This window comes from Ambystoma mexicanum, chromosome 5p, assembly GCF_040938575.1.
Source record: "Ambystoma mexicanum isolate Mex_15411 chromosome 5p, UKY_AmexF1_1, whole genome shotgun sequence".
Taxonomy (NCBI): domain Eukaryota; kingdom Metazoa; phylum Chordata; class Amphibia; order Caudata; family Ambystomatidae; genus Ambystoma; species Ambystoma mexicanum.
This window is the reverse complement of record NC_090930.1, coordinates 423,010,968-423,038,733: the sequence shown is the minus strand read 5'-3', so window position 1 is coordinate 423,038,733 and position 27,766 is coordinate 423,010,968. Positions and strand designations below refer to the sequence as shown.

General features: G+C 45.2%; 1 long non-coding RNA gene across 3 annotated transcripts in view; it reads right to left on the bottom strand.

Moving 5' to 3' along the window:
- Positions 1–27,766, bottom strand: part of LOC138480991 (uncharacterized) — a 67,832-nt gene that overhangs the window by 21,642 nt on the left and 18,424 nt on the right. The window contains exons 2-6 of one of the 3 annotated variants that reach the window (XR_011274180.1): positions 23,315–23,394; positions 17,419–17,555; positions 15,814–16,032; positions 15,693–15,715; positions 10,626–10,706 (exon numbers count right to left, since the gene is read on the bottom strand). This is a non-coding gene — a long non-coding RNA (uncharacterized lncRNA). The remainder of the gene's footprint in view (positions 1–10,625; positions 10,707–15,692; positions 15,716–15,813; positions 16,033–17,418; positions 17,556–23,314; positions 23,395–27,766) is intronic. The other 2 variants (XR_011274178.1, XR_011274179.1) reach the window with 2 other exon arrangements.

Below are 27,766 nucleotides of genomic sequence, written 5' to 3'. Positions count from 1 at the left end.
TGAAAGGAAAAAATCCCTAAATCGAACAATACGACAACTAAAGAAAACCTCAACTGCAGAGAACATTAACCAGATCAAATCTCTGAAACAGAAGTACTCAATTGGACGAAAGCTCAAAAAAGCGCCATTCAACAAGCTGACGCAGAAAACATATTGAAACTCCACAAGACTCTCAATACCAGAGAGCTCTGGAATTTGCTCAACGAAAACCATCAAAAACAACAAACTCACAGCCAACGTAGCACATGAAACTTGGATAACTCACTTTGCCACCATCTACGCATCACGTAGAACAGATCTACAGAACACACTGCCTGCAATAGAACCAACATGGAAAGTACATGCGGAATTCGAAGACTTCATTCAACTGATCAAAAAGCTTAACACCTCCAGAGCACCAGGCCCTGACGGTCTATCTAATGCTGTCATTAAACAAGACCCGATTGCCTGGGCGAACTTCTTGTGTCACATCACAACTTTGATCAATACACTACACCGAATACCAAACTCATGGAGATCAGCAATAATTGTACCAATCTACAAGCAAGGATCAAGAGAAGATCCCCAAAACGTCCGTCCCATTGCCCTCCTCGATCCACTAGGAAAATATTTGCAGCAGTACTACTAAAACAACCACGTGGGCCACAAAAAACAACAAATTCTCGACTAGGCAAACAGGTTTTACAGCTAACGTTGGAACAAACCTCAATCTGATACTATTGCAATTAATCAAGCATGAAGCGATCAATTCCAACTCTAAAGTATATGCAGCATTCATTGACCTAAAGACAGCCTTCGATGCAATTTCACGCGAAAAACTATGGTCGAAACTTAGAGCATGGAATTGTCCACTGAACATTCTTGAACCGATTATTCTACTGTACACAAAAACCACTATAAAAGGTAAGACTATCAAAACAAGGAGCCACAACATCTGCCACATTAACAGCAAACGGTCTAAAACAAGGTTGTCCTCTGGCAGCAACACTTTACAATCACTGACATCGAAGAGCACCTAACATCCAATAAAACCAACCCTCCAAAAATCAATTCGATTCCAGTTCCGGCTATGGCATATGCAGACAATATCGTCTTACTAGATAAAACACCAATTGGACTACAAGCTACGCTGACATCCCTGAGCCAATATATGGGAACAAACGAATTAACGATTAATACTGGAAAAACTAAGACAATGACCCTCACCAAACCATACGGAAAAAACCATACCAACCGAGCTTTATGATCAACGCCTCCAAAATTGAAAATGTGACATCCTTTAAATACCTTGGCATCCCAATAAATCAATCGAAAGCAGAAGATCAATGGATAGACAAAATTGACCAAACAGCTCAAACTCTATCAAGGCAAGGCTGTATACTTCACAGAAAATATGGCAAGTTCTCTTTCAAGCCCATTATTGCCTATTGCAGACAGAAGTACATCCCAATCTTAACATATGGAACAGAAGCAATGCTGAATGCCTGCAAAATCAACTGGACGAAATATGATTCAATCTTCTGGCGTAAAATCCTCCGACTTCCACAAACATACCCAATGCCAAGAATACGCTATGAAATGGCAACTCAGTCAATCGAATCCTTTGTACAATGGAAAAGATTAGACATCTTCCGCAAAATACTGACAGACGAAAAAACTCCAGCAATCCAAATTCTACGAGCTAAAAAAATAAAACACCTTCAATACCACAATACTTCAAAAATGGAAATCTTCAATGAGAAATGAAATGGAGATCGAAGACATTACAGAAGAACTTCTCACGCTCTGCCCACAACATGCAAAAATAAACTTCTGCACAATGACTGGATAAAGACCATTCAAAAAAAGAATACTTACAAACAGAATCTCCAATGTACAAATGATAATAGGAAAATCCATGAACCACCAGCCTACTTGCAAATCTTCCCAGACCAAACCATTCGAACAACGTTCTTAAAAGTACGTCTGAACATTCTTCCCACAAAATCATACTTATCTACAACAAGACAGATTGATGCTGGAAACTACTGTAGGTTCTGCAAAGATATTTAATAAAAAAAAAAAAAAAAAAAAAAAAAGAATCGCTGAAACCATCTTTCACCTAGTCATGGAATGCAAAGAACTCTCCCCACAACGTAAACAATTTGGAACGTTTTTTCAACTTTCAACCAAACAAATGTCTACGGAAAAAAGGTGGGCCGCCCTTCTCAGTGGCCATAATAATAAGTACTCCTACACAATTGTTCTTTTTCTAAGCGCTATATTGGAACTAAACAAAAAAACAATCACCGACTCTAAACCCTAAAGCATTAAATTCAAAGACTAACGAACTTTCTGTAAATGATGAAAGTTTCCAAACAAACTAAATCATCCAAAAATAAATAAATTACAAGCTTGGCTACTCTTTACTGCAGACCAGTAGGCCAACTAATAGGCATAGGTGGCACACTAGTGATCATTGCCTGTTGTGGACCGTCTTCCTTCATCAGCCAACTGGTCAGGGAGCCAGCCCCTTGAGCAGATCTTTTACGGCGAGCAGCTTGTTTCCATGTCTTTTTAGTATTTGTGATGTTATCTGATCACGCCGTAGAGTTGGTGCTGGGGGTCGATGAGACCACCTGAGATTTCTGGCCCATTTTTCCTTCGCTGCTAAAATTGGTAGGTGCTTTTTCCACTGTAACCGCTTGCCAGTGAATAGTCTAAATTGTAAAGCTTGGCTCACTTCGTTCAGTTTTAGGGTCAGCAAGACCAATGTTAGAACAGTGCTGTGCTATAGCCCCATAAGCTTCTGTGCAAAGGTGTAGGGTTATTAGGGTGCTGCTTGTTTGTACAAACCAAATCTAGGAGTAATGACAACATAACCCCCTTGATTTTTAAGATCTTCATGGCTCTCCCCATAAAATTGCAACAGAATTTTATTAAAGTACCTCAATGCTAAAGCCACTATTGGGGTCTTCTACTTGCAGGTTAAAATTCTTAATGGCAGGAGATGTTACAAAGTCTATTTGTTTCATAGACCATTTTAGGGCTTCCAGATAGATGGGTTAGACATGAAAAGCATCAGTACCCTCATCACGTCCCCCCTCACTCAAGTTCTTAAAGCACCCAGTGCCAATAATTTCCCTTTCGAAAGAAGGTGTATTTGAAGAACCTGCTTCCTTGGCAGTGATATTTTCTAAGCTTCTGTGTAAGTCATAGCACAACTTAAATGATGAGTTCTCAATTTCGTTGAGCGAGAAGCTCTGGTTCTCCTGATTGGGGACCACATCCTCAACCAAGACCCCCCCCAGTCTTTGTGGGGGAAATCAGCTTTAATTGTACCCCTCCTTGATTTGCTGTTGCAGGTTCTGGGTGATCATTGTCCCCCATCATGTTGGTGCCCAACAAGGCGTGCCCCTTTTTGCCAGCATTCAGAAGAGTGGCGCTGGGGAGGCTCTCGAATCCAAGACCATACAACTTGGAATTGCAACCAAGCAAGTTTGGGACGCCCCGGCGCTTGGCATTTGACAGTTTTCAATAGTTTGCACCTCACGCAGTGTTGAAATGTGGCCCGGTAGACACAATCTCCACAAGTCTCACCTTGCTGTGAGTAAGTTGAACGCTGCCTTGTTCTCACTTCAACAGAAAAGATTTTATTCTGCAAAGGCATGAGGAAAGGAGAGAAGAGGGTGGTCCACCTTCCAGACCGATCCCCAACAGACCATTTTCTTGTACCACATCCGCATCGCGCTGTGCCGTGGATGATAAAACAAACCTGCTGCTCGACGCTCCTCCCAGGATTAATAAACACAGCCAAAAGACGCAGATCACCACAGCAGACCACTTTCTTGTAGCACTTCGCTCAATCCAGGATGGTGCAATTCGTACAGGCGTGCACAGCATAGACCTCATCTTGTGCCACTGAGTAAGCGTTGGCCCCGTTATGGGGTGCTTTGAGCTGGGCCGGCGGGACGGCTAGGAGTACGGAACTAGTAGTGAGAGCTCCATCTTCTTCCAACTGGTTAGGTTGTCCGGGTTGAGCCACTGTTTTGGCCCAGAAAACCTGCGCTGCTTGATAGTACCCTTTACATGAAGAGAGGGCCAGCCCACCATCGATCCTACAGGCCTGCAATATTTTCAACTGGAGCCGTGCCTTCTTACCCCACCATATGAACTTGAGATGTGTGCATCGAGGTCCTTAAACATTTGAGATGTGTGCGCTCTGGTCATCATTGTGGCAAGATATATTCATTTTGGTAGGGAGTTCATTTTCAAAAAGGCATTCATTATACCCAAGAGTGATAGGGCCGATTGGGTCCCACCTAGATAAATCGGTTTGATTTTGTTGAGGACCTGTGGATAATCCAATTCTAGTGTCTTACTAAGAGCCACGCTTATGTTTACCATGAGATATTTAATATGGTGTATCTAGGGTCTAAACAGAGAGACACCTCTAGGGTCCCAAGGGATGTCTGTTCTCAAAGGGAGAATCTCAGATGTATCCAAGTTAATTTTTAGCCCACCATGGGACCAAACTCGTGTAGGAGACACTGAACCCGAGAAGCTGTACATTTGCTGACATATAGAAGTAGATCATCAGCGTACAGCGAGACCCAATGTCCCTCCCCACCCTTTACTATACCCGTCCACCCAGGAGCATGTCAAAGCTTGGTCGCTAGCAGATCTATGGTATGTGCGCAATGGAGCGGAGACAGACTGCATCCCTGGTGTGTACCAGTGTGAAGAGAAAAAGGGGCAGAAGTGATACCGTTTGTGACTAATGGGGATTTTGGATTGGCGAAGAATAGTTTACTGAGGGGGGGTGTGGGAGGGGAGCCAAATGTGTCCAAAACCTGGAACAAAGTCCGATTCAACTTGGTCAAATGCCCTTGTCAGGATCTAGGGTTAGAATTGGATTCCCTGGGTCCACTTCTCCAGTGACAATAAGGAGCAACCGTTGTACATTATCTGCCAAGTGTCTAATACGTATAAAATCTGTTTCATCCCTATGAATCAGGATCCTTTGCGCCAGAATTTATCAGGGAAATAGTCCATAAAGAGGGACGGGACCCAAGGCATTGTAGCTCTTACCGACCTATTACTATTTGGCAGCCAGCATCGTGTGTGGCCAGTCAGCCTCATTCGCAGTCCCTGGAAAATACAAGATTCCTATATCGGACCAATCACATCAGCAAACACCTTGTAAAAGTCGATGCTTTGCCAGTTGAAAGTGATTCGATAGCCCGGATTAGACGCAGGGACGTTGATGTTATCAGCCTGGGGTGCAGTTATCTTGGGGAGCGTAATGTAGCTGAGAAAAATCACTAATGTGGTGTGCCTCATGGGCATCAGCTTTAGCATGCTAGTATTCTGCGAAGCAAGCGTTAGTATTTTCATTCCCCGTTGAAGAGTCCTACCCCTTCCCGGATAGAGTCTAGAATTTGCGCCATTTGCCTGTGTCTCAGCGCTAGCACAATCAAGTAAAAGGGCCGGTCTACTTCCAAAAAAGCAGACCAGCTCGTGAAAAAGGTTTGGGTACGGGCTGAGGCACGCATAGGTTTGGGGGTCGTGTGCAAGTTTGTGCTGTTTTTTTGAAGCAAGTATGTCACGCATAGTATCTCGCGCTCTCCCCAGGTTTTTAATTTGTGAGACCATCCCAAAATACACTGTCCACGCATATAGGCTTTAAAGGCGTCCCAACATTTGTGTGCAGTGTAGTCCGGACACAGGTTGGTCTGCCAAAATATTTCTGCACCCCCCTCCCAGGTGTGCAACAACATCTGGAAAATGCAGGGCACTTAATTTCAGTTTCTATTACAGCACTCTGCACTGGGCATCCGGCAGGACCATGCACAAAGATAACCGTGCACGGCCCGACAGGGTTGTGGGCAGTACATCGCTCTTCTGAACCTTATGTAAGGCATTGGACGATACCAACTAGTTGTCTATCCTAGAATAACTGTTGTGGCGGTTTGAATAGAACATGTAGCCTTTGTCCCCGATGTGTGAGACGCCAGACATCTGTCAACGCAAGATATTCCATTAGGGAGCTATGGATGGCAAATTTTTTCAATGAGTATTACCTGGGGTCATGTGATGCCGCTCCATCAGAGGGTCCAAGGTTACATTGAGGTCCGCTCCCTCCATTGTTAAATTCCCCATGAAGCGTGCACATTCCATGAAGATGTGCGTAAAGAAGTTTGGAGTGTCGGTCGTGGGTGTGCAAGCTCGAGTAGGGCGATTGATTGCTGTTGAATACGCCCCTGGATTAAAACACATCACTAGGTCTTTGCCTGCTGCCCTGTTAACCAGAAAGGGGATGTGCCTGTGAATCAGTATAAGACCCCGCTTTACCCTAGGAAAGGAGAGTGCTTTGCAGTTCCCACCCAACCACAGCCCAGTCGCTCATTCACCTGCAAGGAGGAGAGTCTCTTGTAAAAAGATGATTTCCCCCTGGTTATCCCGCATGTTAAGCATCCGCCTCCTTTTGATGAGGTGTCCGAGGCCCTGGACGATAAGTGTTAAAAGTGTAAGCAAGGGCATCTCTTCCTATAGGGGGAAGGCCTGACCGATATGAGCCCAGACATAGGCACCAAGCGGCTCCGGCCATATCATCAGCATAACAGACAGCATATACATAGAACGGTCCCCAACAATGAAGTCATCCAAAACAGTGAAACCAAGCAAACCGATGCAGCAATGCACGGCCAACATAGCCCAGGCATAAGGTTGATGTGGGAGGCTGGCAGGCCAGCTCCCTTCCCCACACATTCCAAGTCCCCCGATGAGGGAGCCATGCAAGACTTTTCATTGCAATGATAATTGACAGGTGATGCCGTAGTGAACCATGGGTGACTAGTGATGCATCAGGTTTCATCCCTGTATATGCGTGCAGCTAGGGTGCAGCATCCGTGCACCAGCTTGACAGTATCGGGAAGGCGCATCCCGTGGCTCCAACCCCCTTCATATTGCCACCAGGCAAAGTATCCCTGGCGCAGTGGGGACAAGCACGAGAAATTCATGCTTCTAGAGCCGCACAGACACGCTGGTTAGTCCTCCATGCTGTCCCCCTCAGCCTTCACTTAACAGTGTCCATGTCTGCATTCTGGGCCCAGTGGTCTCTTCCGCACTCTTTTCCATCTCCCTTTCTTCCTCGCTTGGCGCTGTGGTTGTGGTGACATAAGGTCCGGTGGCACAACCCAGTCTTCTGAGTAAGCATTATCAGTGGTCACCAAGTCACACGATTTTAGAAAGCGCCAGGCTTCTTATGGGTCCTTAAATGAGGCCACTGCCGCACAAGCCGTATACACCATACAGCCAGGAATTTGAGACACTATTTGTACTTGATGCCCTTCAGTGCGTCAAACAGGGGGTTGAATCCCTTCCTGCACCGAGACCTCTCTATGGAGTGGTCGTTTGAAGATCTGTATGGTGGAGCTGTACACTCGCACGGTCCCCAATACGCCTTTAGAATTGCCAGTTTATGACAGAAGTGCAGCAGAAGCATGGTGGTAATGGTGGCCAACCTGCAGCTGGCTTTGGAATAGGGGCCCTGTGCACTCTTTCAAAGACATAGGTCCGGCGATTTTCCACGTGTAGTTAATCAGGCAGGAAGCCATAAAGGAAGGGTTCAAGGTCAGTTACCTCAGTGTTTTCAGGCAGGTCTACCATACAGAGGCTATTGTGCTGGGACCAGTGTTCCTGGTCCTCCAATTTGGCCCCCAAACGCTGCACTTACTTGATTAACCCGTCCAGATCAGTGGAAATGGATTCCTAGTCATCTTCCAGGGTGCTGATGCACTCTTCTTTGTCAGCCATTCGTTCCACCTGAGCATTTAACCGGGTGTGAACATCTTGCAGTTCGCGCTTAATATCTTGGACGGTATTGTTGGTTTCCTGCATCTGCTGCCCAATAATTTTCATTTCGGCTAGTAATGCCTACAGCTGGGCCTGGATCTCCATCTTGGGACATCGTCAAGATGAGTGTCATAGCCGAGTGCCAACAGAGGTGCTATCCTCAGCGCCATCAGAGTTATGGTACTCCTCTGCTATGGTATGCCCAGCCAGCCCCATAGGTGGTAGCAAATGCAAGCAGAGATCTGGCCCGATACTATCAATAGACTTCAGCGCGCCATAGGTCAGCCGCTATTGCTAATCCTCTGGGGGCCACTGCAAGCCAGGGGTGGCCTACCCTGCGCCAGATGCGTGCGTACTGTGCAGTCAGTGATGTAGCAGCCCCACACCTGGGTGGCGACTAGCAAAGCACCCAGCCCTATAGCTGCTAGGTCAATGCTCACTGCTCCTCCACTGCGTGGCTGTCACTGGACCAATGGAAGTGCTGCACATACAGGAACCCTCTGTAGGTGTGCCACTGAAGGAGCTGTGCTTGGTGCCCAATCCTGCTGGCCGCGCACCACATACCGTACCTTGTATGAAGCTCGCCGTAGCATCCTGCAAGTTGTCTCCATCCCAAACAGGGCTTTATTGCTTGAAATCAGGCTGTTGTAATGGACACATATCCGGAAAGCGCATGCAGCAATATCGTGCTGGGTGATGTCTGTAGTTGGCCACGCAGATCTGGCAAGTCCACACATCAAGACAGGCTTTTAGTTCGTTGCACAAGCAACATTTCGTAATTTTAGGCTGAGGGGCAATAACCCAAAAGGTTGCAAATAAAAAAGGCTCTTGTTCTTTACTCCATCTTCAAACAAATGGCCCCACAATGTCAGCGTCCATGTTAAAAAAAAGGAATTGCGGCGACATGGAACACGTTACACTGCTGCAAACTGAAGGTCAGCACTATATAGTTTATTATGCCGAACAATTTTATATAGCACGTCAGGATAGATTTTGCTTCCAAGCACTGCAATAAGTGTCAAAAGCGTTATCAGCCCTACAAAAAAGGGTGCATTGGTCACTTTTACTCCCTAAAAATAGGCTACTCGCAAAAAAAAAAAAAAAATAGGGAGTAAAAATACTCATCAAAAAAATGGAAAACAGACACATAGGACCTTGTGCTCCTTCTTTCACCTATACAGCTCCATGGATAGGTTTGGACCAGTAGTGCACATTCTACCACAGGAAGAAACTATTACTGCCTGATTGGAAGACCTAAACCTGCACCTTGCTTAATGTGTATGACTAACTAGGTGCAATGGAACAAGTATTAAAAAACATTTCCATTTTCAACATTTGTACCCACTGATAAAATACTCCCATTGGGAATTGGATTTATATTTTTATTCTCCCAAAAATATTTTTACTCAACAGGCCACTTCAAAATCGTATCTGGCATACGTAGTGTTACCATAAAATGGTACTCTATTTAGGACTGGAAAAATGAAGGGCCAAGCTGGCTCTGCCCAGTCTGAACCTTCAGTACATGGCTCTTGAATACAGGGACCACAGAACCCCAAAATAATCTATGGAACATTACTTTAGCACAATTACAAGAGTTCTAGAATCTTAGTCATAACCGTTGATCGTTTGTGGTCTTTAGCCACACAAATGCAATAGGTGTATTTTAATTTGGAATATCATAGGAATCTGTCAGAAGTGCTATTCAGAAACACTGGGGTGGGGTTTTGAAAGACCAACCACTTGGGTCTAACTAATCTCATTGCTGAAGTCCCTCCACTGGCCCCCCGTGGCTGCAAGGATCAAGTTCAAGACCCTATGCATTGTCCGCAAGGCCATCTGGGGCCTGGGACCTACCCATCTGCAACAATGCCTACCTAAATACTGTCCCTCCCGAGCCCTCCGTTCATCTACCTCCAACCTTCTGCAAGAGGCAGTTCTCAAAGCAGAGATTCAGGATATCTTTATCCTCAGCAGGGGCCTCCCTCTGGAATAGCCTCCCTGCCGCTCTCCGTCTTGAGCCTGATCTCCTTAAATTCCAGAAACTCCTCAAGGCTCCTCTTCTCCTCTGCCTTCTCTCTCTCTCCCTTGCTAACCTATCCCTCTGCTCTAGCCCTCACAGCTTTGCCGACTGGCCACCTAGTGTACCTCAAAGCCTCACAGGTCCCCGGCACCCCCGTTAGTCCTCTCACACTGGCCTCTGGGCCCTGCACTCGCCTCATCGCTACATTTGAGAAATGGCTCTCTGCACTTACCACCGTTTCCACCGACTGGGTGCACTTGGACCTCCCCAACCCCCAGGTATTGGACCCCGCCCCTACCCTGTAATCCGTATGTGCACTCGCGCTATCCGAATGCACCTTGCCTAAGGCAGTATGTCTGCCCCCCCCCCTCCCCCCATCTTCACTCCTTAATTGCACTTGGAGAACTGCAGAATTGTCGTCAGACCCATTTACTGTGGTCTCAACTGTTAATTGTATTGGATGCACTTACTCCGCCTGTGCAGGCTATTATCGTTTCAGAATTTCAAGGGCTCTGAATGACTCCCCCCCCCCCCCCCTCCCCATGTTCCCATTCTCCTCGAGTGCTTTGAAGACTTCCCTTGTGTATAGGCGCTTTTCAAATATTACCATACCATTGTGTAGATCAGAAAGTCTTAGAAAGATGATGGAGTTTGGTAAAACAGAGACCGTCAAGTATTAGAAGGTCCACACACTGTTAAATGTTTCAAGTTGCCAAATACTAGCAAGTATTCCCCACATGTACAGAGCACAGAATTTCTTACTCACCAGGAGTCAAATTAGCATTCTCCAATGGCTAGTGCAAATTTAGGACGGCCCATGCATTCGTGTATATTAACAATACACCATCTATTAAAATAAAAGCAATTACATGTCAAAAACATTAAACACTCCCAACATGTATATACACACATCTACATCACAAGTAACCCTAAAAGAGGATTACATAAGGGACAGTGTCAGTTGCACTAACGCAAAGGCATTACTACGGTAAAGTGGGGAAGAAAAAACATGTACTTTTTAGAATTATGGTATGAACCAAAATTGTCATTCTCTAGGCAAACGATTGTGTTCCAATGGAACTAGCTAACAGGTAAGCATCTGGGTAGGGGTTGAAAAGTTCCAAATGCGAGATTTTGCTATAGCCAACAAAAAAGTTAAAATGATCAAGTAAAACGGTTTGCCTAAACGGAAGGACGAACTCCAGGACGAACTCCCCATTCCTAGTCATTGAAGGCATCCCTGACCAGAACTCCCGTCACCCACGGTCAGTTAATGGGATTGGACTAGAAGACCATTCAATAACTATGGTGGTGTGGGCACAAGGTCACTAAAAGTGGAAAGCCCACTCTGCCCCTAAGCCCAGAAAAAACACCCTCCGAGTATTTTGAGGGGGGTTTGGGTGCAGATGATGGCAAGCAGGCGGTGGGTGTCGCCCATAGAACATAGGATAAGGGGTGGGAAGAAATGCAGGGGAGAGAAACAGGGGTGTCCCCCGCATAGGAGTAGGCACACAAAGAAAATTAGGTTTTCCTCTGCAGCACCAAAACCGGGCTTCTGTGAACTGCCTGCGTAAAAACGTCATAGATTCAAGGTTCCCTAGTGGCTGGCCTTAGCAATGCAGATTCTTCATTAGTCTTCAGTTTACACCCCCAGACCCCCAAAGTCATCTTCAGACTCTTGGCTCCAGATGGCCACATCCAGAATGGCACCAGACCTAAATTCGTGATGGGGCTGCACAACACCACAAATAGGAAGGATCTGCACCATTCAAAAGGCACAGGCTATCCAATCATGGACAGCTAGCTGCCCAACATCTGCCTAGCAACAGGCATACCCAATTAGTTACAGCAATCCGATGGAGAGAATGTACATTTGCAGCCCTTGCTCCCTTGCACAGACTTCCATTCCAAAGTGTCACTTAAAGCCACGAGTAGTACACGCAAGGCCCATTTTAACACTGCACCCTAATTCATCAGCAATGGATTTGAACCTTGTTGTCCCAGCAGAGCCTTAAAGTCAGCTTATTGGCTGAAAACCGGTTTATTGCGCAAGCCTGTTCAGTGTGGACATGCTTCTCCTGTACCTAAAACCAATGGCAGGCCCCTTACAATTTCTGAAGTAGATAAAACATGTATTAGGATCTTATAGTAAGTAATCACACAATGCCTAGCCACCAGTGCTATATTGCCAAATTCATATTCGATGAAAACGGAGCATTCCTTCATAATTATGAAAAGTGGGGTATTTTAATACCATGTCTGACATTTTGGGCAAATTTTTGTCGCAAATGCAAGCCGAAGAATCCGCTTAAGAGTCTTTAAAAAGTGCATCTTAGTTACAAACAGAATCATGTTGAATGTGCTAGAAGCAGCGCAATAAGCTAGCAGAGACAATATGGGCATATTCTGATAGAACCCAAAGACAAAGAAGGAGTGGGGGCTCCCATGCAAGTTTATACATTGCAGAGCAGCTTGGAGCAACTGTGCCGCAATTGGGAGTAGATAGAGACAAACAATGGGTTGACACGGAAAACTACCTGGTACACCCAGTGACATTAAGCAAATGGCTATAGGACCCATTGAAAACAGTTCTGCGCAAGGTGCAACATCCTAAGATCCTAGGCTCACTGTGGAGGGCAAGAAGAGTTATGGCAGGGGTCACAATGAGCCACATATGCGTGCCTCCAATAAGAGATGACATACAGAACCCACTTAGATTCCAAGACTGGTATGAAGCAGTACTGGGTAGGTGGTGAAGGGATGGAATGTGTGGAACGTGGAGTCCTTGAAGAAAGTTTACATGTCGGGGTGCTATCAGTGTTTAAATACCTGCAGCTGAAGCGGGTGTTGATGTCTCCCAAATGGAAGGTGCAGCTCCAAAGAGACCTAACCTCCACTGAGACTCAATAGAAGAGGCAAGACCGACTCTTTTCGTGCGCCTCAGTCCTAAAAGATAATTCAGTGAGCTGCGTGTTATGGAGAATTTTCATTTTGTGCCAATTCCCTTGAACCACAGAGACCCCCAGCTCTTTTGCTGGAATTTAGGACTTAAATTTGAACCTTGGAGCGAGTGAGCCCTTTTTCTCGCACTCATGTGCTTTGATCTGATTTGGATTGTGTGTTCCCTTTGTTTTTGGAGTCTGACAAACTCCATAGGCATCATGGTGACACAGCACCTTCAGTGCAGGGTCACAGAGAAATAGATTTCTCGTAAAGTTTATACCCTTTCTTGTGAAAACTACTGTTCCCAAGAAGAGTAAAGTGAAATTGACTATTTACCTTTTCTCTTTGTAGGTCCAGCACACCCCATCGTATGTGGAGTGCTGGGGGGTTACGTAGTAGCCCCTTTTCCTACTTACTTATGAAAATATGTTTGTTACCCTCAGTACTTTAAATGGCTGGTGGCAGTGGTTTTATTTTCCTACCATTGTGCTTCTCTACCGCAGGCTGAATCCTCAGCCTGCAGTATAGCACTCATGGGTGACCATTATGTCAAAATGGCCCAGTCTTCTTTTTTTTGCCATTTATTGTTTGTGCGGTTTTTACTTGCGTCAAACCAGGTTTAACCCCTTTGTTCGTTTTGCCTTTGGGAGGCTTCAGTACTGAAAGCCAGCTCCACTGTGTCTGGCAGGTGAGGGAGGTGCCCGAAACTTCCATGTCCTTAGTCTCCAGTCCGGATTGGCAGGCTGACTGTCCTTGCAGGACAGCCACCCTCCTGTGCGACAGCTAGGCTGTGCATGATTGGGAGAAACCTGCATAAAAGGTGAGGCTTCTTGGACTGATGTCAGAGTCGACCACTTGGAACAAATCGATGAAGAAACCATGACAGACACCTGCTGCATCCTCCTGGACCTTTCAATTGCCCAGTGAAACCCTGCTGCTGTGCTTCTGCTCAACAAGAGAAGCTTGAGAAAGGACGACTACTTCCCTTGGGTTAGTGGGACCAACTAATCCCGAGACTAACTTTGCAGGAAGACCTTCCCCAACTGGTTGTACTTCTTTGCTGCTGCTGGAAGTGAGTGCCAGGGGTTGAACAATCCATAGTCGAGTGCAACATCTGTAAGCTGGCCAAAAGCTCCAGGAGTCTCCCGAGGCCCCCCCCCCCCCCCCAAGCATGACAACCCAAGCTCGAGCCCCCTCACCAGAGTGCTGGAAGCCCAACTGGTGTCAAAGATCCGCAGTGGTGCTGTTTAACAGTGCCACTGAATTGAAAAGAGCCCGTAGCCGCCAACCTCCGAACTCTTGTGCAGGAGTCCTCCAGACGTCCTACCCCGCGACGGAGGCCCAGCAACACAGGCTCTGCAACCAAGACAGAAGCCAGCTGGATCCTCTTATTCTTACCTACGGTACTGTTCCTACTAAGGGGTACTTTCCTCTCTGTAGCTTGCTTTTCTCAGATGAGACTGGCAGTAGCTGCTTAACTTCACAAGTGTAACAGCTTGTGACCCAACAGTGGTTTTCTACAACTTTCTGCAAGCATTTTTGATATCTAAGAAGTGCCTCAGCTCCATAGAATTGTCTCCCTGCAGACTCTTCTGGTCCATTGACTGATTCTTACTGTCCCTCACGGGTGATGGCTAATATCACTTGGAAAGGTTTTTATCTAGACTTCATTGGGAGATTTAAAAGTGCTCACATGCTTCGAGAAACCCGTTCAACCTTTTTCCTTCCTTTAACCTTTCCTTTCTACCAACCTCCGAATTTTACAAAGTACAAAAAGGGATATATGAATGCCAAAACCGTCCTAGTTAGTGAAGTCGCCTCAGGGTGTAGGAAGTGTGTATGAAGCATTGCTAAAGAATATCTACTTGCTTTGCCTTGATTCTGAGAAAGTATTTTGAAGTGTATTTTTATTGTTGCACATTGCCCCTTTTAAAGAATGCTCATTTAAAACTGACCATTAAATAATTATTTTACTAGAAAACCGCGAGTACGTGTTATTTGGATACTTGTATTTGTGCTTTTCGATGCTAAAGAGCTACAGCTCACATTTACCCCTCTTGAGACAAGTCTGGCTGCTCAGTCACACTACCAACTTGTGTAGTACAGACCTATACCAATAGGTGGGTTGCCTAATACCAAGAGGACAAGGGTTGTGTAGTCTCCCCCAGGGTTACTACATCAATTCTTGCCTAACACTGCGCAACTGGAACCTTGAGGTTCTACTCTCAGCATCAGACAGAAAGTAGTGCTAGCAGGTTGGTTCCTGTTGCCCGCACTTTCCCCTTGTGATAAATTTGATTCCAAGGATCATGTAGATTTGTTGAACAAAAAGCTTTATTTATTATTATTCAGTGAATGATGTGGTTCAGCCAACACGTGTTTCGACGCTAGGTCTTTGTCAAGGATGATGTTAACACAGTATTCAATTGCAATTGATCAAAAGATATGTTTAGCATTAAAATTCATGCGTACAAGAAAAATATATAAATACAATGCATACCGATCATTGTCAAGGTTATGAATGGGGGAGAGAGAGAGGAAGGCAAACAGAGGTGGGGGAAATCATAAATTGCAAATGCATTGGGATTTCAATAAACAGCAATCATCGAACGTTGAGCTATTCTCAAAGTCTAGTATGTGGTTTGGCTCACTTGTGTGAACAGCATGTATTCATAGTGCAGTTAGAGGTGGGATGGAGAAGGCACCCAAACTCTCCAAATCAATGTGGTGTTCAAAATACATGCAAGATATTCTTTTGTCGGGCGATCATACCACTGATATGAAATAAAGGATGGATGCAGTTAGTAGAGACGAGATAGGTTCTTAAACATTAAGATGTAGCATTGTTTGTTAGAAGGTCCGATGTTTAAAGAACAGGGATAATACTTACCACTAAGGGTATAAAGTATTGCCCTGTAAATCACATAACAGAGGGTAGGGTGTAAGAACATGCATAAATTCAAGCATGTGTACCAAATTGGTACATGTTAAAGATCAAGCTGGGCACTTACCGTGAGGGTCTCGAGGCGTTTTCAGATAGGAATGGTAAGAGGCTGAATGATAGTCCTGAAATGGAAACTGTAAGGTGAAAGGCGTGACCTGGTAAATGGGCTTGATGCAGTGCTTAAATTATGGAGTAGATGAAAAAGAAGACTGAGCTAACCTCTGGAGATGCAAGGTACAGCAATGTTGGCAGTCTCGCCACAGTGGGTGTTCTCAATTATACATTCCTGAGAAAGGCAGGTTGGTGTTAAGAGTTCACAGATTTTACATTCTAGCAAAGCGGTACACAGTAATTACGAAAGGTGTGATAGAATCGACGATTTGTAGTCCTACAAGTGGTTAAGTATCGATATTATAAATGTAATTAAATTGTTGAAACAGTAGTAGAGCGCTGCATAATGTCTTTGGTCTAGGTGTTCTGGTTCGGTGGCAGCCGAGTGGATAGACGTTATGAAAATTCCGTCACCCAGCACAGCTTGGCATTGCAAGTACGGATTTAGACCTGCCATGGATACACCTAAAAATCAAGTAGATGAGAAACCCAGATAGTGAGCTCAAACTGCTGGACATCTCAGAAACTTTTGACACCAGTCACAAGATAATCCTAAAACGTCTGGCAGATATCGGAATTCAGGGAAGAGCGCAACACTGGATCCCCTACTTCCAACATTGGTAGAACAGAAATCAGTCTTGGTGCCCTACAATTCCCAGCCTCACCCACTTAATCTGCAGAGGAGCCCCAATATTTCACAATCTCACCTACGTGACACCCCTACTACTAGACCTAATCGATGGATCAGCTTTCTCCTGCGCTAACTGTACAGACAACACATCTAATTTATGCACTACCAGCACCTGGCTACTGATGTCTGAGCTTACACTTGCCACCAGCTGGCTGTCCTTTTACTTATTGTTTAATTATTCCATTTATCCCCATGTACTGCACTGTAACCCCCAACCCCCCCCCACTTTACCATGCACGATCTGAATGACACCTGACCTTGTAGGATCGTTGTCTCGTCTTCCCTCTGTTCCCCCTCCCCTGCCTCTTCACGCCTTGAAACACTGTGTATAGGCGCGTTCTAAATGGCATATCATATCACCAGTCGACAAACGCGACATACATCAAGTCATCTATATATCTATCTTTGCAAGACGGAATAAAACTCAATCCTGGCCAAATGGAACTGATGCTCTGCAATCCTATAGGTACTCGAAATCCTGCAGGTACTCGATCACAATACCATGGCCTGTTGAGATGCGTCCCACCGTCAACCAGAGTAAAGAATCTTGAAACTACCAAAGGATAATATACTCACTCTTGATCCACAGACGTGAGCAGTCATAGGAAGCAGTTTCTTCCAGCTGCACATGCTTCGTCACATCTTGGCACATTCACCCACAAGGTCACAGACATACTTTTCTTAATACTACCCAAACTAGACTGATCAGACGATGTCCAACTACCAGATGAAATAATGAGGAAACTTCAAAGAGTTGAAAATGCAGCGGCAAGACTACTTCCCAGAATAAAAGCGACTCGAACATAAAGAAAAGGGTTAATTTCAAAACATTGTATCGCCCATACCATGGAATGGGCCTTTCCTACTCACCGTCTCCAGGACACTTGGGTCCAGCAATGATGTACTAGTCCCCAACTTCAATAAGAAACAAGGCGGATACGCTTTATGTTCTGGCAACGAAACTCTGGAACACCATTCACAAACGTCTCCACTTGGAATTGAAAAACCTGCATATCAGGAAACAAGTCAAAATGTCTCAGCCAACCACTCTGAAAGAAATTAAAGATAAATAGCAACAGACTAGAATGGTGCACCAGAAACGTGGTCTACTTCTGGACAAACAAATTGCAGAACTTTGCACTACCAGCCATGGAGAATAATTTCGATTTACGGATCCTTTGCTACACTGGTGCACACCAGAATATCGGTTAAACCTCCAACAACTCTCCCAGTCCGCTCTCATTCCTGAACTAACTCCTCACTAGTACAGGGTTTGAAATCACCTTGAGCTGGAAGCTATTTTGATTCTTCTAGTAGCCTAAAAGAGCCTGGTTAGCCCAACACCAAATGCTACCAGGAGCTAGTTTTGAGGTCCCAGAGCAACTAACATCACTGGTTTTGGGAATGTTAAACCATAATTGGTCATAAACAATGGCCGAAAGGCCTCATCTGGAAGAAAGATTTGCAACTTGCAATGTACCAGCTCTTACTTTCTCAGAAGAAGTGACTGCCTGCTTTCTGTATGATGCCAGACTCCCAGCAGCTGCTTTATTTCCCGCTTAACACATCCTTAATTCAATCCTGTACTATAAAGCTTGCCACTTCATGCCTCTCCAGACAACTGACCAGGTATAGTGGACTCAGACCCTATCAATCTATCAACCACTTTGATCAACGACCATTCTGTCACTTCTGCGCTCGGCAACTGTAGGGCTGCCCATACATCAAACCCGGGTCTGGAAACCACAAACAAAAGACGTTCATTTTGGCACACAACTGATGCATCATACCTGCATCCACCAGCATCACACTTTTCCATATCTGCCGGCTCGCTATCCAACTAACACACCCTACCGCTCTTTTTTGTAGCACCATGCACAGCAAGGCCAGCATTACATTTACCAAATTAAAAGCAGCGCATTGCTATTAAATAAAAGTGGTAGCTTTGTCTAAGACTTACTCGAAAACAATGAAATGGGGTCACTATTAAAATGGTGTCTGTATGGCATTTTGTTGTTCATGAACTATATAACGTAGGATAATTTGTCCTATGTACTTCTTGTAGAAAAAAAACCTACGTGTTCAAACAAGGAGTAGGTGATTTATTTCAACAATGGAAGCACTGAAGCTAAAACAGCTGTCACGTTTGCGCTCACTAGGGAGGAAGAGTATTTTTCCTATTACCTAAATAGGGCAACATAACTAGAGGAAGAACATTATTTTTCTACAGAGGATCAGATGACAGTGCACCCTACCCCAACGCCTCACACACGGTACCATGTTCCTTCAGTTCCAAATGGCAGGAAACACCCATTGTTTTATCAAAGCTTGCCGATATTCCAGAAGACTGGATACGAGGGGTAAAGTTTCAAGTTGCAAGTTACTCCCCCATCCCATTTATTCACATGTACACAGCAGGCCATGTCTTACTTGCTACAAGTCTATAACTCGTCAATGGCTAGTGGCAAGTGCACATTTTGAGCCTGGTAAAACTGTTGCACCAGACCTTCACCAAACCCTGTTCTGAGGTGGGACCCGACCCACGTGCTCCGCATCATTTTATTTCAGCGTGTGAGCTCAGAATAGGGAGGTCCAGACAATGCTACACATAAGATTATAAGTGGGATTATTTTACTCCCTATTTTTTAGTTTGGGCGGTGTCGCTTCCGACATTAGAGCACAGATGGGGAGAAACGGCATAGGAGGAGGGAAACTCAGCTTGCAAGCGTTTGGTCATTTGCTACAAACACCAATTTACTCTGCTTATTAAGGACATCTCAGCAAGCACCACAGATTAGGAATCCCTTCTTGTAAAACGCCCAACTCTCACCCTCCACCTCCCACAGCTTCCTACTTGTTTACAGACCGCTCCTGGGTACAACAAAAACTTCACAGATACACTCAGGAACGCTCCGACAACTACCTTCAACCTACATTCAGCATTCTCCATCCTGTGATTTGAACATCTGGTTTGATCTCCTTCAACCCCCATGACCTGCTCTCTCACAGACATCCTAGAAGCCCTCAACTTGACACAAAGCATTTCTCTGTCCACCCACAAAGCAGGCCACATCCGAGACAAGACATTTCCACATTACCTCCATGCTCCCCAACATGGATAGGTCACTCATCAATCTTCTCGGTACCACCTTCAACCACCTCTGTCCAAGGCCACGCCCAGCTTTCACTTACCTCCACACATCTCACCCCACTCTGGAACAAAGTGATAATCAACCCTGATCAGGCAAACTCCTCCCAGCACTCGCCCTCCAGGAAGCCCCAGTCCCTCCATCAAGCTCTTCAACCACTGGCACTCCAGCGTCCTCACCCCTTCACCACAACAAAACAGACCTCTCTGATCAGGCCCCACACCCAGGTGGTACACCACCAATCTCTGTAAACCCTCAAGGACCGCCTGGAACAGACCCGGAAAACCAACCCCACTGTTCAAATAAAAATCTAAAAAATATAACACACCCTAACAAGACTTACACTCGGAAATCATAAAAAAAACAAAAGCATTCTATGGGAACATAATCTTGGAACTCTCGCAACCCAAGCAAGGAACTGCATAGAATCATCTCTGAATCGCCAGGTTGCTCAGCCCCTCTGCACCCTAATCCCAATCCCTATGTGATGCCTTATCAGAACATTTTCACAACATCGCTATAGACAGGCATTCTGCCATCATCTCAAAAATAATGCCCCCGCCCACCTACCACCCCCCGTCCACCACCCACTCCCGATGCAAACCTGTGCCTCTTTCTCTTCGATCTCACAGGAGTTCCTCTCAGCCATCAGGTTCCCCTTAGGACCCTAACCCGCCCTCCTCCAAAATATCCTAACCAAACACGGTGCAGGGAGTCATCACTCGCTCAATCCTTAACCACCCATAAGATCAGGAATCTTCCAAGAAGCCTTTAAAAAACCCTTTACATCAAACCCCTCCACAAAAAACCTATGCTCAACCCACTCCTGCCCCAGAACTACCAGCTCATTTCCAACAACCGCTTCAAGATATAAATTAGTTTACTTAGCAGAGACTGCCAATTAAAATTTTCTTCATTAGAAAACAAACCCATTTCTTAGCAATGTTGCACTAATACTTTTTAATGTCACCAGAAGTTTTTTATACCCAAGACATAAAATGAGCAGCAATGCAGCATTTGTTGTGTACCACTGAAGTAAGAAATTTGTAAGATGAGTCAGTCCTTGCTAATTCTCTAAAATTCTGCTAGACCTAAAGGACGATTAAGTTAACCTACTCTAGTTAAGAGGAATGCACTCAACCCATGGCAACGGAGAACAAATTTAAATGCGCTTTTGGTGCAGGAAACCACAAATCCACTCTCTTTGGCATACTGCTGCCACCCAGATGGCAGCCATGTACTTACTGCAAACAAAGTAAATGCAAAATAAAATCGAACATCCCTTCAAATGGTACCCTTTCCAAAAATCTACTTGACAATGTGAGTGGGCAAGTAGACTTTTCAAGCCCTGGAGGTCTGTAAAATGTAAAAGGTTAGCTGTATGAATAAACAATCATAGAAATTGTTAAAAAAAAATATATATATTTAAAAAAAACAGGCTCTGAAAACGTTTGCCCAGCTGTCTCCCGCAGGTGCTAATATACAATCAAACTGAGCAAAATCGAGCTCTGGATGCTTACTATAGAGCATGACATTGCAGTAGATATGTAGATTTACAGACTGGATTAACTATTAATCACTACTTTGTGTAAACATCTGATTAGCTTTGTAAATTTGTTATGCAAGAGGAAAGAAGAGACTATGCAGATTGGATGAAGCAACAGAGAACTGGCCTAACTAGGTGGAATATTGTAGTTTGCGGCTGTCTCACTTTCAAGGTCGCTGGTATAATGCAACAGGATGATAAAGATATAATGTCAAGAAGTATGGGAAAAGCTCACGAGATGTGCACCAGTTGCACAGATGTATGTGACCAGCAGGTCACAGAACTAGGTTGGAAATTAAAAGCATTTGGCCCTGTGATCATGTACATTTTCAAAAGTGTTCACTTGTCAATGTGAAACATCTTCCTCAACAAAATGAAATATAGTTGGCACTATGCAATTTAGATACACCAACCTAAACTGTATTGTAAAGCATGGAGACAATGCAGTGTTTTGCAGTAGCAATACTGTAATTATGCATTAACAGCTTACATACACATACTGGTCTTTGCCAGACAGAGTAAGTGATACAGTACTGCTGTTCTGCTGTATATTTAATGAATCGTGTCGCACCAACTGAGAAATGAAGAAAAAAATAAGATTGTGCCTAAACTCTGCCTCTCGGCGAGTCTGTGCACAGCGTGCACTGCAGGCGAGGCAGAAGCACCCGGGCTGGCCTAAAAACATATCAATGTTATGAGCCCAGCCGGATGCGGCGACATTGCATGAGAGGAGGATCTCAGCCCCCCTCTCACACTCGGCTCTTGTGTTTTTGAGGTAAGGTGGAGGGAGAGCTTAGGGGAGGTTTGGGTGTGGGAGCCGGGCCCGTTTTGCATTAAATGTGTTTCATGGGGCGCTGGGTGTTTAGCAAGTGGCCATACTGGGAAGAAATATTTCTCCCGCCCGTTGGGGGACAAATATTAATTCCAGCCATACTTGCTATTACCCAGCCCCTCAGTAACACAGCCTGCTCGTAGAAGGCTTTAAATATTATTTCACTTCATGAAAGAATATTTAAAACCTTCTAAGAGCAGGCTGCATTATTGCTGCGAGTGCTAGTGTTAGCAAGTGGCTGAGAATAATATTTCTCCAACCCGTTCGGGCGGGAGAAATATTGCCACCCACTCTCCAACATCCAGCAACAGGCCCGGCTGAAGGTGTGTGCCCGGCCACCCGCTGCTGAGGGTGGCAAGTGGTGCAGGGTCAGACTGGGGCATACAATAATTGACTCGGGCACCAATGAAAGTGCTCCACAGTTGCAAATGGGAATTCATTCCTGTTGCGACGTTGTTTGAATAACCCAAGGGGATTTGTGTCCTTTGCAAATAAACAACCATTTTGTAGTTTTTGAAACACAAAACAAATGTGTACTAATTAGAGCTTGGAAGGTATGTGGCAAGTTGCTTAAATTGCTAGCAAATTCTGGCTTCACTGCTTAACCAAACTGTGTGATGCTGGGCACATCATTTGACCCAACCTAGCCACACCACTGTGCTGGCAAGAACAGAAATGTGCATTATTTATCCTTCAGCAGTGTTGGTGGCCTGATGGGCATTACATTGCACAATTTGCTGCTAACTTGCCACTCAATACTTCTCACAATGCCATGGAGTCACAAAATGCAGTGCCTGTGTGCAATAGGTTTAGAGAAGATGTTTCCGACCTCTTGGGCACCCTGATGATTTTTCTATTGGCTTTTAGGTATCTGATGGCACTCCCTCTTTAGATTATTATTTTGATCTTTTAAATCATCTCACTTTCTGCAGACTTTCAATAAGTCAGACCACAAATGGATGATTACATGTTAACTTGCTGGGCCCATTTGTCTCGCAGTTGAGACTTTACGGCACTAGTAACTGGTAGGTGCTGCATCAGGGCCTCACTGAACTGGGCAGACCAAGAGACTGGCATCTGGACATTTGGTGATGCAGAATAAGATAACTAATGTCCCCAATTTGTCGCAAACTCCTTGTAGCTGCTGTCTTCGTCTTGGGAAGTTGCTTATGACTGTTGTATGCCAAACACTAGCTAAATAAAGCTTGATAATAAAATAAAAATGACACTCAATTGCACCTTTATTGATGTCTTGTTGACAATTTGATGGAAACTGCACTATGCACCACTGATGGCTGCATGACCCAGCTGCACAGAACCTTGAAATGGGAGAAAAAAAAACGTCAGCTTTAAAAATCAAGTCTATTTATGTGGTCCATTCATGCAGTGAACCTTTACATTTTACAGACAGTCATTGCACTAATGTATTACTTGAGAGGTACATAGAAATGCTGTATTCTTGCTAATTGTTTGTCTTGGGGTAAAATAACTTTGGGATTTAAAATTGCTAATCAAATAAGTTTATTTGCTCATCAAAAATACTTTAATTAGCAAATTCTGCTAATCAATTTTTGAAACTAATGTATGCCTTGTAACCTCGCCTAACACTCCCACACTTAAGAGTGGAGGAGATGATTACTGGTGCACCCTCTCCCCCCATTTGCCTATTTGAACTTGTACAGAGAAAAGAGGGTGGAGAGAGCCCTGAAGGCAAGAGATTAATGCAGGGCGTGCTGTGCTTTCATTGAACAGGGTAACTTGGCTAGTTTTGCTACACACGTGTCAATTTAATCAGCAAAACCACAGAATTGCATAGTAAATTGCTATGCAACACTGCTCATTTTAGGACTTGCGCTTCATGGCCAAACTCAGGCCGCACAGCATACAAGCAACTGTCACTTCACTGAAGTCAACAACCTCCTTGACCCTGCCCAATCTGGCTTCAGACCCCCCCAGAGGAACAGAGACCTCCCTAATATTTGTTTGGGACGATCTAAAAAAAAAAAAAAAAAAAAAAAAGCGGACGCTGCAGGATGCACTGTACTCCACCATGGCCTCTCAGCTGCCTTCGATACCATTGACCACACCATTCTCCTAGACATCCTTTCACCTCTGCATCCCACCCAGTACCAAAATGGGTCCCACAGGTCCCTATCCCCCTCCTCTTCAATATGCATTTGAGCCCACTCCCCACCGCTCCCACAATCTCACCTGCTACAAAACGCAGACGATACCCAGATCATCCTTAAAATCACCAAATCACTGGGTGTCACCCACCCTGATCGGTCATCATGCCCCCTCGGAAATGGACCACTGGATGATGACCACCCACTCCACCCCCATCCCTGGAAAAACAGAAATACTAGTCTGCAGATGCACTCCTTACCCAACCTATCCCCTACCCTCACGCTCTAGACCGCCAACCGACAACCTCCAACCCAGTGAAAAATTGTGGATGGACAGGGATTTATCCCTCTTCCAACACGTCAATTCTGTATCCAGAACCTGTTTCGTCCACCTACGCATCCTCAGGCGAATCTTCCCATACCTCACAGATTCTCTGCCATTATCCTTTCCCGCTTATATGCAAACTGCCTTTATATAGGCGCACAGGCGTTCCAGCTAAGGAAACTACAAAAAAAATACAAAACGCTACGGCACGCCGGTTCATTGGCCTCCCACCCAGAGAACACATCAGCCTCACACTAAAAGTCCTCCACTGGCTCCCCATCGGTCAAACTAACTTTAAATCCATGTGCATCACTCACCGTGCCATTCACAACACTGGCCCAGAATTCCCCCAAGACAATCTCACTCACTACCACCCCTCCAGGACACTCCAATCCCACACAGCATCCCTCCTGGTTATCCCCCATTAAACTGCACCAGACTGTGCAGATCCTCCTTCATCTGGAATTCTCTGCCCCATCCACATCTGCAACATTGACAATCACCTGGCATTCAGGAAAGGCCCTCAAAACCCGGCTCTTTCCTTCCTCCTCTTGAAATCTTCTCAAGCTCTAGCCAGTGACTGACCTGCACACAAGCGCTGGCCCAAACCTGGCAACACTCCTATTCCCCCAACCCACTGCAGATTCCTGCAGTATTTGCAACGGCAAACCATGATAAATGTGCTGCACCCCCCCCCCCACAACCCAGACGATCATGCATCACTCCCCCACCCCTCCCACCGTGCAGGCTCGCGATCTAAGGAGTCCTTAGCTGGTAAGACCAGCCAATCACATTGGACCTAGGAAGTGACAAAGATTAACTCCATCCAAATTTAAGGTATGTGTATCTTGCACCACATCTGTGGACACAGGCCGCAGGCACGGCCAAGCAGCCATGCACAACAGAACGCAGCTATGGCTATGCAAATCCAGTCTAGGAGCTTGCATAGCCTTCTGCATTGAAACAACTAGTATGTCGCACCTCTGCCAATAGAACACTGCAACAACCTACGTAAAATGTCAGTCTAGCAGGGCACACATCAGGTTTCCTGCACTAGCACTCTATCCTAATTCACAAACACATGCCTGACCTCCGGGTTGCTTCCTGGAGCCTAGCCAGCCCACCTAAACCCTAACCAAGCAGAACGCACACATGCGCCTTACAGTTAACTCATTGAATCCATTACATGGACTTCGGTCCCCAAGGACATTCCAACCACTTAGGGCAGAGAGGCCATACAAATGGGGAAGTGGCGCTATATAAACAAATACAATACTGACAGCCCATGGCCACGTTAATCCCTATGGCCATTGCCACCCAGTTTCTACCCCTGCCTGCCGAAAACACCTGCTCACAGTAAATTAGCTCGCTTTATTCAAGCCTTACCATCAAACATTGCACTCAAGTGCCTGCCAGCGGTTTTTTTCCAAAACAGTAGGCAGAAAGTTAATGACAATTGGAGTTGTAAACCTGCTACTGGTGTAATAAAAATATTAACCAGGTCTGCCTTCAGCCACTCGATGTATAACTCCTACGACTGTCCTTCACAAACTCCTGCTAAAAAAAGCATTGGCAAAGCCAGACGTTTTGGCTTGTGAATAAGTATTAGGCATTTGCCAGGCACTGCTATTGAATACTATTTTGCACCAGCTGATATCAATGGCCAGTTAATACCACTAGAGCTGTGCCTAAAAAGTGCCTTTCCCCAAGCCTACACAAATACCCAAGCGGTTGGCATTGCCAATGATTTTTCTTAAGTTGGGAGTAAAATTATAGTTTAGAGAGCAAAAAGATAAGTCCCATTCCCAATGGGAGCATTTTACAAGCCAGCTAAAATAGGGTTGGATGGTAAAAGAGAAATGTTTTTGTAATATATTTCTTTGCATTTCGTTATTTATGCACATCAAAAGATACATTTTTATCTCTTAAAACCAAGCAGTATTAATAGTTTCTCTCTGTGGATCTGTGTACCACTGATCCAAAATATCCAGAGCTGTGGGTGGAAGGAGGGGGACATGATCCCATGTGTGTTTCCCAGAAAAGAAAAAAAATGATATTGGTTAGTCTCGGGTTCTCTTTTTAGCAAGCATTTCAGGGGCGGCTAGTCCATGATGGGCAAGGGGAAGGGGGAGTCGACCCACCGGGTCTTGGCCGCATCTCACCTATTATGGAGGAGCCAGCCCAGTGAAATACGAGCACTCCCTCAGCTATTTTTTCAGCTGAGGGAGTGCTCTGAACTGTTAAAGGGAAACACTGTTTCCGATGACAGTTAAAGTTCCCTAGCGGTGCAACCTCAATGAGCCATGCAAGGCTGGGGGAGGTTTGCCTCCCCAGTCGTGCATGGCCGATTGGAAATGCTGGCTCGGTAACTTTTTCTGTATGTGCAAGGGGGTTTGTGGGGGACTCCTGCACCTCAGACAGAGCCGGCTGGAATTGGGCCCCTCATCACCTGTGCTCAGGCCCCTGCACGCATGTGCAGAAGCGAGGAAGCCTCCCGATTCCTAAACCCACGGCAGAAGTTACGATTGTTTAGGTTCATGTTTTTTTATGTAAATGTACATGGATGCGTGCATGCTTTTGTTAGGTGAATTAATGTATGATGATGGATGCTGGTGTGAATGAGAGCATAATTGCTGTGCGCATATTGTGTAAATGTGTATTTTTATGTTCAATTATTTCATATATGTATGGCTGCATGTATGCTTGTGTTATAAGTGAGTGCATGATGGTGCTTAAATGTGTACGTTTGTATGTTCACTCATTTAAATGTGTATGGATGAGCGTATGCATGCTTGTGTTATAAGTGAGTGCATAATGGATTTTTGCGTGAATGAACAGGTGTATGAGCTCTGCTCCAAGATGATTTTGGCGAGTGAGGGCGGGGGAGTAGGTGGTTTGTGCAACAAAGGCATTTTGCACAATCCCCCTCCCCACCGTCCAAAATCAGCTGTGAAGCCCAGGATGTGTGTTTTTCTTTTTAAACAGGACAGATGTCTAGTAAAATACAATACCTGCCACCCCTCCCAGCACCTTGCATACAAACAATCACGTGTGTGTGTGTGTGTGTGTCCCCCAGTGGACATGGATGGCATTAACATGCCTGCCCAATGGTCTCCCCAGCACCTCGCATACACACAATCACGTTGATTGTGTGCATTTGTTTGGCAATGTGGGGCCCAGGCATGGTATTTTTTTACTGAACATCCATGACAGATATCCAGTCATACAATACCATCCACG